General features: G+C 32.0%; 1 non-coding gene across 1 annotated transcript; it reads right to left on the bottom strand.

The window, feature by feature from the left end:
* Positions 1-8,594: 8,594 nt before the first annotated feature.
* Positions 8,595-8,700, bottom strand: LOC111812489. Its single transcript, XR_002817984.1, has one exon. It is a non-coding gene; the product is annotated as a U6 spliceosomal RNA (small nuclear RNA).
* Between the last annotated feature and the right edge of the window lie 2,211 nt (positions 8,701-10,911).

Raw genomic sequence — 10,911 nt, 5'->3', positions numbered from 1 at the left:
CAAAAAAAAAAAAAAAAAAAAGTAGTAGTGTGTCTACTATGTTGTAGCCCAGCTGGCCTTGAACTCACTATGTAGCTCAGATTGGTGTCTAACCCACAACAATCCTCTTGCCTAATGTAATGTGTAAAACAGCCTTTGTTATGAAATTTTTTATCTATTGGCATTTTTTGTAGTCAATATAGAAATTTATTTCTGTTGTAAATTTTTTCTTTTTTAGATTTTGCAACCAAACAACAGTTGATGTTGAAACACAGTAAATATTAAAAATTTAATACTTAATGATTTGATATTTTTCTTCCTGCTAAGTACTCATTGCTTAATATAATACAACTCATAAAATTAAAATGAATAATTTGTCAATATAATTACTACAAAAGCAGAGGTATGGATGTTGCATGAGCCTTTTACACAAAACTGCCAAGGTACCTATGATGGGTATCTTTCAGGCCTAACATTAACCTAGCTGAAATATTTATAAAACATTTACGACTGAGAACATTAATACCAATATTACTCTATGTAAATACTCAGCAATATTGACTAAGGACCAGGGAAATTATCCTTTATTAGACAGTTAATGGATGAATCACAAAATAGTGATGGGGTTCAGGCAATGATGGGACTAGCAGAGGCATGTTGACAGATGGAACTATAGAAACAAGCATCTTGTATATTTCCAAAGAAGGACCTAGGCATTTTAAAGATATTATTATCATAGAAATACATGCTGTTCTATATGAAAGTTTTCCAAAACCATAATCAAGAAAATCATAACTGGTCAAACTGAGATGTAGTATTACTTCATTAAATACAATAACATTCTGGAATTAAAACACAAAGCAAAAATACAAAGTTTTAGCAGTTGATTGGTAGGATTCTCATCCTGACTAACTATATATGCTGGTAACTGTGAACGAGGAGCTGCACTGAAGATAGCAATGTGTAATGGTAGGGTCATGTTTGGAATGCCTGCCAATCTGGTCTTCTAAGTATGGACTGCTTGTCATGACATACCAATTACTGCTGTACTGTCTCCCAAGTAAATGTTTTTTTTTTTTTTTTTTTTTAAAGGCAATAAATGAAAACAAGAGACAGGAAAAAAAATGTTACAGGACAGTCCTGAGACAATGCTGTATATGGTTAGATTTCTTAATTTCTGTATAAGATTGTGTAATTGTTTATTTATATTTTTCAATTTTTCAATTTTTGTCTTTATATTCTGTAGGCACTTAAAGTTTAACATATCAATACTTGAAGGAAAATGCCTGTTCCATCTTATGCCCAAGATGTTTGATATTCAGACTGATAGGTTAAACCCAATAGCATATGTTGTAGGGAAATAATAAGCTTCTCTGCTGGAGGGTTCACAAGCTAAGTTTGCAGACCAAAAATCAGAGAAAAAGAAGGGCTGCAAAGACAGCCAACGTTTTGGCTCTAGCCTTTCAAAGTCAGTGAGGACACAGGACATAGTAGAAACTGTACTGTAACATCATGTAACTCAGTTGTATCCCAGATTTTCTGATCAAGGAGATTATGGGTCCACAGAGGAAAGTGATAGATGATGTAGAGTGTGCCTAAGGAGAGTCACATAGAGAGAAAATATTCTCTCTGGCCTTCACAGAGAGAAAATTGGTCAAGCAATGGCCATGACTCATCCACATGGCTGACACTCACAAAGAATCTACAAATTGAGGTATAGGGTTTCAGGTTAAATCCTGAGGAGATTCGACTAACCTTATTAGATACAAAATTACATTTCTTGTTATATAGGTCTTGCTTTATCTTGGTCTTAACCATCCAGCAGAAAAATATGAAAACAAATTATAAAAAGTAAAGCCACATTAATATGCTGAGCTGTAAAAACTCAAGTCAACAACTTTGGACATTGCCAGTTTTATAGAAAACCCACTACAGTTATGGACTATTGGACTATATTGGGAGATTCTGCTGAATTCAAGCACCTATAATATTTAAATAACAATGGAATTCCCATTTCTGACAAAACTAACCAAAAAAAATAGATAGAAATGAAGGACTCTTTTGTATTTGTATACTCAAAATAGTTAGGATAGTTATACAGCTCCATTCTCTTAATTCAAAGAACAGAGAGGTTTGTGATAATAGTCTTTGAGAAAAGATATCATGTCTGCATCTTGTGTAATGAATAGCCACTATGACAACAATATGCAATGTATTAAGTCTTGAAAATGTTTCAGTAATCGGTTATGAAACTTTCTCAGTTTTATTTAATTTTCAATAAAGTTACTAAAAAATACAAAGTTTTATTATACTACAAACCTGTAATTATCTATCTGATATTATGATGTCATGTTATTGATGTAGGGATAAGAAAATTCAGTAAATTTTAAAAATAGTTAAAGTGAATATTATCACTTTGGAAAAATGATCTACCTAAGTGGAAACAAAGTACAGATTTAACTGCCAGGAAGTGTTTTGCTTAAATAACTATCAAAAATATCTCATTTCTAAAATCTAAAATTTTTATATATGAAGTAGACTACTGTAACAATTTTAAAGATAAAATATATGTTGTCCTTAATAGTATTAAATTTTCAATAACTACCGAAGGAATGAACAATATCAATGAAATCTAATTATTTAAGCGTGTTATATCATAAGAAATACAGCAAAACTATTTACTATAGATTGTATACTCACAATATTAAATTTGTGATAATTAAATACCATATTGCTTATTAAAGTTCCTTGTTTTTATTAATCTTCTTTTAAATATAAAATTAACATACATAAGCATTTTATATGACCTAGTTCAGCCTGAAAAATATTTTTGCTACTATAGTGTCAGAACACTATACAACTCACTTGAGAAATGAACCTATACTAAGAGATCCCCTGTTAAATTTCAGTTTAATTTGTGTTTCTCAACTTTCCCCCATCTCTTTCCTCTGCTCATATAGACAGCCAGTTCTACTTAATGTACAGTGTTCTTACCACCTTTATTAGGCTGGTAGATATGCAAAAAAATGTTGAGAGCACTTTTGAGAAAAGGAAATGAAACAATACATATGGCATTTGTCAAGAGATGACGCTGAAGCAGTGTGTGTTCTGTATGCTATTCTTTTGGCAGGTTGTTTTCAAAGCACAGATCTTTACAGTCCAATAAGAAATTTTGTGACTCACTTGTCTGTTATATGAATCTCACGGTGAATTGTGAATTGTCCATGACTCAGCCCTGGAGTGTTATTTAAAACATTATAAAACTCTCAGCTGTCTTTGCAGACATAATGATGTACCTAACGCAGAGCGCTAAGAAAAAGTCAAGAAGGTCCTGCAGACTTGGAGTTTCATTATCGTGTTACCCGATAATACTTGACTCAAAGGTCACTGTACAGGGAGACAAGAGTAGAATTTAAAAGTATTCAAAGGGTTTTGTCTCTTTTTGAAGAAAATTCATAGTATGTTCTTAGAATCTTGGGAAGATTCAAAACTCAAGCATCAGTTTCTACATATTTACTGATAATTATTTTATCAGCTTATTTATTCTACCTAAGTACAATATGCTTTTTCTTTCCCTCTTAACATTACAGTTTGATTTATGCCTTTGTGTTTAACAGCTTCTTATGCAAGTCCACAGAGAACTTCACTGCAATGATGGACAGCCATCAGGAACCGTAGAGAAATAGGGATTGCGTCTTACATAAAGTGAGTTATCTTTAAATTTTAACTACAGAGAGATTCAATTTCTATAAAAACTTTTAGAATGTGTGTGATGAAGCTGACTTAACAAATAATGTTACAACAGAGGGTAGAAGTATAAAACAAAAGTGATATTTTTAAAGTAAAATGTGTCATTGCTTAATGAAATTTCACCCCCAAAAGGAAACTAATGATTTCTTTGATGATAGGTCTGCTTTCCCATTTTATGCATTGGGAAATATTGTAAAGGAATTTAGACTATTATTTGGGTGAGTCATTTGATGCAATGTAAAGCGCAAGAGTTAGAATACCATAGATCTATGTGAGAAGCAACACCAACAAAGACAGCGTGATTTTTTTTAAGCCCAGCAACCTAATTTTCTCAACTAGAATGGCTTATTGTGTGGTGCTCTGCAAGCTCTTTTGTTGAACACTTGAGTATTTAAGAAATGTGTGTATAATACTCCACACATAAGTAATAAACAGAAACTGTGGCATCTAAGGGGGAAACTTGGATGTGAACATGGGCACAGAAGTGTGGATTATACATGTTTTAAAATTTACCAGATTGAGTATGTTAAACATATACACTTCATTGTACAGTTAGAATTTTTTTTTTTATCTTAGGGAAGGGTCTACAGGGTGTTCAAGACCTCCCTACTAGATCGGACTCATAGTGATTCATCTGTTTACAGCCACCCAAGAGCTGGGATTACAGGTGCGCACCCCCCCCCACAGTCTCAATTGCCATCTCAGCATACCCCATAGGCGGGGCCCGCACAGCAGGCCCAGGGATGGAAGCCCCAGCTCCTGCATCTGCTTGCAGGCACTTTAATTCACTGAGGTATTGGGCTGGCCTGAAAATCTTTTTTTTTTTTTAATCCTTTATTTTAAATGTATTTAGCACAGGGTCTACAGGGTCTCACTACACAGATCAGACTTTTAGTGATCCTATTTTCAGCCTCCCAAGTGCTGCAATTACAGGTGCATGCCACCACACTCAATCTCAATCACCATTTCAGCACGCCCCAGGAACAGTGAACTAACTGTGGTACCTGCATCTGCCCAAGAAGGAGCTTTAATCTACTGAGCTATCTGGCCAGCCCTTAGAAAATCATAAAATCACATTAACTAAAATAAATCAAATGCAATGTTAAACATCATCTCTCCCCTATGAGAAATCCAAAGTAGAAAAAAATTAAAGAAAAAAAAAGTGAAGCATAAACAGAGATTTCTCTTTCATAAATGAAAAAAGAACCAAGTGATGGAGAGAATGGAGGTGAAAGGATATAAAAATAATTAAAATGTGTTATGAACATGTATCATCTCTCCATAAAAATATAAACATAAGGTACTATATATATGTAACTAATATGAACTTGCTTTATTTTTTATTTTATTTTATTTTTATTTTTTTGGCAGTACCAGGGATTGAATTCAGGACCCTTCACTTGCCAGGCAAGCACTTATTCCACTGAGCTATCTCCCTGAGCCCTACATGCAACTATAAAAAGACATAAAAATGATCAGAAAAATAAGACCATAAGACAATCATCACCTTGATGATTTATTTTAAAAGCATTTTAAAAAGCTTAATGATATTAAAGTTTAGATAGCAATTATAAAAAATGTTGTACATTCACTTCATTTATTTAAAAAATGGTAGCGGAATTCTAAATACAGAAAGTAGCTTTAGAGACTACAATTAGTAAGGTTTCCATAGTTATTTGTTTGTATGTATGTTTGTCTACATTTTCTCAAAGGACTTTAAAGCTACCCAATGTGATTTTGCAATTTCAGTGAATGGGTTCATATAATCATTAAAACACATCATTCTCAGATTCATCTTGAATAGGCTCAATTATTAGTTTCCAGGTATGACTAGAAATGTCAGCTATATTTCATGCCTGTTTTCTTATGAAGTCACTAGAAAGAAATAGTTAATAAATTAATTTGTCAAATGCCAAGAATTGTATGAAATAGATATCCATTTATACTTACTGAGACAACTGATGCACCACACAAAATTGTATTGCACTTTAGATTATTAAATATCTATTTGATGGTAGACCATAAAAGAAATAGATCAGAAACCCTCCAGTACCTGAATTTCTTACCAATAGTTTGAAATAAAAATGTCTAGTGTTCAGTAAAGTTAAGGAGATATTTCTTCAAAATGCATAATAAAGGATCATTCTGTTATAAATTTTAAAATAACCCCTTACCCCCCAATCCACATGTTAAAAACAGAACGTATCACTTAAGCAAGGTAGAAACTAAGCTTATATTTAAATATGGATGGATCACATATCATTCTTTGTCAATAAGCACTGCTAGAATTAAAATTAGGCTTGTGGAAAACTTACAAGATGTTTATAAAACTTAAGGAATGTATACAAAGTACCATCACACTCTTTGTATGCTAAATTATGATGGCAATGCCCTCTTTTATAAAAAGAGAAATTAATTACACAAAGAAATGTTTAAAGGCCCTGGTAGGTAGCTCAGCGGTCTAAGTGCCTGTCTAGCAAGTGCAAGGAGCCAGGTTTGATCCCCAGTATCTCATGCTGTTCCGGCCCCATGCGGAGCTGGCCACTGAAACCAAGCATGGTAGTGCACGCTTGTAATCCCAGTGCTGGGAAGCTGAGACAGGAGGATAAATACAGGTCTGACTGCATAGCGAGACCTTGTACCGAATTAAAAACAACAAAAACAGAAACGACATTAGGTTCTGAGCTTTCATTGTCTTACTGAATGTTTCACAAAGGTCTTCTTTTATTTTAGACATTATTTAAGTTTAATGTTTATGCACACAAATAAAATCCAAATCATAAACTCTGAGAGAGTAATTCTACCAATATTTCCCCAAAAACTTTCTGTGCATGAACTTCTACTAAGATATGTGTTATAATGAAAGAATAATTTTTTGTGATATTGCAGACTCGGACATTATTGGAAATTGTTTTAGGTTGACTCTTACAAATCAAAGCTAACATATTACTGTGGTTTGTGAATTCATACTATATGTAAATACTGCAGAAAACACTAATTTGTAAAATAATATTAATAAATGAAAGACACCGAACATCTTTTAATATGCTGAATCAGCAAAATTTAAAACAGGTTTTGTACACTAAAAGTATGTTTTAGTAATGGGACACTCACTGTACGAAGTTAAACAGATGCTACCTTATATTTTGCTTTATAGATAAAAAGTAAATTTAAGTCTGTCAGTTTTGATGTAAAACTTCACCTTTTTGTCTCACTTTTTCAATTTCCTAAAATGAATGACAAGCTTATTTGAAATCACTTATATTTCATCTACAATTATGGAAGAGTGATGCACCCAAAGGAAGAATTATCACTTGCTTTATTTTCCTCTCAAGTATTTAAGAAATTCTCATAAAAATAAACAAATAAAGAAATATTTTCACCATTTAGATGATACAAAAATTTTTTTCCTATGAAAGGGAATAATTATCTCCTGAACTTAATTATTTAATTTTTCATAAACCCATTTTCAATTGCAGTATCTCCCTCTCTCAAAATCTGAGTGAGTTGAATTATGATAAAAGTGGTTAAATTATTTTCAGAATATTTTGATAGTTATAATAAAAATGAAGTTGTAGATAATATTCAAAATAAAAGGCTGCCAAGAAAACTTATACCTATGAAACATTTTTTAAAGTGCTTAATACAAAGCAAGCACTTTTCAAATGCAATAATTATTATAACTAGTTCATTTTAATTTTTATTATCTTCGTTAAGGATAAAAACAATGAAACAAAATTTCAAAACATGACAATAAGAGATTAGCAATGATTGATATATTAAAACCCAGACGCTTAGTTCCTTTTCTCAAGATTTCTTTTTCAAATGAACTTATAAATAGAAAGAATATATTTATATTTATACTAGCATTCACAGAGCACTGTTTATACTAGCATTTGCAGAAAATATGCAACTATTTTGTATTGGTATCACCATACAAATTAGAAAGTTGTTTAGTCCTGTGTAGATGTATAAATAGCTAATATTCTAAGACCCTCAATGTCCTCCTGCCACAGTTCTGAGCTTTCCCTACAACACCATCACTGAGTCACTAATGATTTACCTTGCAGACTAGATATCTTGATTTCAGAGGCCTTTGTCTGTTCTGATTGCTGGATGCCAGTTTTGCACAGAAGCTCTGAAATGTGTTGTGTTTCACTAGTAGAATTACATGATAGTACTACAATTATGTAGAAAATATATGAGAATTAAAAAAAAATATGTGCCCATCTTTATTTAGCATTTAAATTGAGCAAATTAAAAACTCTTTTTCCTCATCTATAACAATGGCCTTAATTCACAGACTATTCAGATTATGAGGCCAAGCACTAAATTATATATATGTCTGCAAGGATATATTGTATAAATAAAAATGAGTTTCACTTGAAAGTGCTATTGATATAGTTTTTATTTTATTTTATAAAGGGTACAAAACAGTATTAGAACAGAAAAATTACAAGTGATACTGTATTCACTTTAAAAATAATATGAATTTTACAGTATTTGTTGTAATGCAGTGTTGTCTTCCAACCAGTTATTCATATAACCAAATATATGCATTGAAATTTGGAAGAAAAAAAGGAAAGAAATATATCAAAAATTAAGAGGAGAAAAAGGAACAACAGTTGATAAAAGACCAAACAAATTAAGCATTATCTGCTCCTTTTCATAGACCAGCAGGAATCCACAGTACAGTTGTCCTAACCACCCTGCTCGCATACATAGATATATCTCTTTCCCACACTCCCTTTCCTATCCTTCTTCTCAACTCAATAACTCTTTCCCCTTTTATATGCCCCATTTAACTGTATGTCAGATTCTTTTGCAAAGCTGGGAAATTTTCTGCTGCTACTTCTGCAAACAGTAAAAGCATGGAACACTTTATAATTTGCATGTCATCCTTGCACAGGGTCATAATAACCTTTTTTGTATCGTTTATATTTTTAGTTTATATGCTGCTGGAGTGAGCACTGGCATTTAATTTTAAGTCTGATTAAAAATACTGAAACTGTGTGTTTTCCTCATAACTTTTCAAAAAAGGTAAAATTCAAGAATTTTAAAATTAAATTTTTGCTAGTGGGTCTGTGAAAATTTCTATATCACATGTAAAAGTAAATGAATTTGTAGATGTATGATATAGATTGAAGATTTATAGCCTGTATCTTATTTCTGTCTTAGTCCCACCAAAATAGGTTATAAACATAGTGTTGTTCCAGGTTGGTGTTCATGTTATAAATTTAAAAATATTTTTCTTTATATTGTCTCTGGATATGTTCAAAGTCAAATACCATTAAAAGAAAAAAATTGTCTTATTAAATAAAACTGTCATATGAATCATAGTGTATTTTCATATTGTAAATATACTTTGCAGAAATTTTCACATTCACCTTTCTTTCTTTCTTTCTTTCTTTCTTTCTTTCTTTCTTTCTTTCTTTTTTTTTTTTTTTTTTTTTTTTTTGCGCCCCTGTTTGGTCTCTGGATATCTGGTCTGAAAATAAAAGATTGCTTCACGCTGCATTAGGAAAGCTAAATAAGTGATTCTTACATGGCACTGAGGTTGAATACTAGATTGTTAGATTTTTAAAAATTGATTTACTTACATGAGTGAGTATGTATTAAAGTGATGTGAATGAAGTTTGAAGATGAAACTACCTTTGGTGTGCAGAGAAAGTTGCTATGGAAAAAATATGAGCAAAGTTGAGCAGGCTGCAGTCAAAGCCCAAGTGCATGGCCCATGGCTATTATTTTGATATGATTAAGAATTTAATGTATATATTTTGAAATGCTATCTTCTGATTGGTGATTTTTTGATGGTTTTATCCATTAGTGACTTGAAATACATTCCTCTAAAGATCCACTTTTACTGTATTCGTATCGTTCTCTCCCTCTTTCTCTCTTTGTACTCTCTTTCTCTCTCTCTCACACACACACGCGCGCGCGCACACACACACACACACACACACACACACACACGCAAGCATAAACACAGTCTCCACTGCTCCAGCAACTTTAGTCTCATTCACAGTTTATCCCACGCTGTGAATGAAATGGCTACACCTGAGTTTCATTTGTAATCACCATTTTCCCAATTTCAAGTTAATTTTCTCCTTTTATTGACTTTTCAAGTGGACAGAAAATTTATTAGAACCAATTTTATCTATGGCTTTCAGGATTCTATAACTTCTATAAGGTCAGAAAAGGCTAATATTGCTTTATTAAAATGAATAAACCCAATTTCCGCAAATGCTTTTTCTCCAATAACATTGATTCTGAGACACTGTGGTGAGTTCCCTCAAGCACAATTATGTTTGAAAGTGCTCACACGTCACCGAAGGGTACAGCATGCTCCAGACGTGTCCACAAACCATAAAAACAGCTGTGGTAGAAAACAAATTGTTTTCCTAGAGTAGATGTTACCATTTCAGACATCTATTGGGTTTTATAGTCACCGATAGTACAACAACTGTAATGCAATTTTCCTCTGTCATAGCTTTTGGCTTCATTCCCATTTAGGTAAAATTAACAGATTTATTTTCTTGTACTTTTTATCTTTGTCTTTCCTCAGGTAGGGTACTATGTTACTATTTTCTTTTTCTCCTACTGATAAAAATCTAATGAAGTCTGAAAATAGAAAATAACACTAAAAGGAGAAAGGAAAATGTTATGATATTACAGGTAAGGTAAAATAATTTGAAGAAACATTAAAATTGTACAAAGTAGAAAAATGCAAATATAGTATTTTTAAAAAACAATTTTGTAAGTGTAGCTTTGTTTTAATTTTGAATATAAACTGTAACATACTTCAGTGTTACACTTTCAAACAAGAGAGATTGCCAATGGATCATTTTTTAAAGGACAGGAGTTTCTAATTTATTGTAAACAAGGGTGTAAAGAAAAATGTGAAATCAAATTAGAAATTATCATTAGTGTCGTGAATATATTTTTCAAATAAATTAATGAGAAATCCATCATCCATCCTGTGTCAAGTATCTTTCTGTATATTAATTTTATTGATAAAGAAGTAGCAATGAGACAGTTTCAAAACAGTTTAGTAAGACAGTTACAATAATTAATACATTGCGTATTGTTATCTTTGTAGTACTTATTCATAGTACTACATGCAGACATGATATCTTGTCGAAACACTATTAGTTCAATAATTTCTTCTCATTTAACTAAGAG

The sequence above is a fragment of the Octodon degus genome, unplaced genomic scaffold (genome assembly GCF_000260255.1).
Source record: "Octodon degus isolate 3935 unplaced genomic scaffold, OctDeg1.0 scaffold00006, whole genome shotgun sequence".
NCBI lineage: Eukaryota > Metazoa > Chordata > Mammalia > Rodentia > Octodontidae > Octodon > Octodon degus.
The sequence above is the reverse complement of the archived record's forward strand: the minus strand, read 5'-3'. Positions and strand labels throughout refer to the sequence as shown.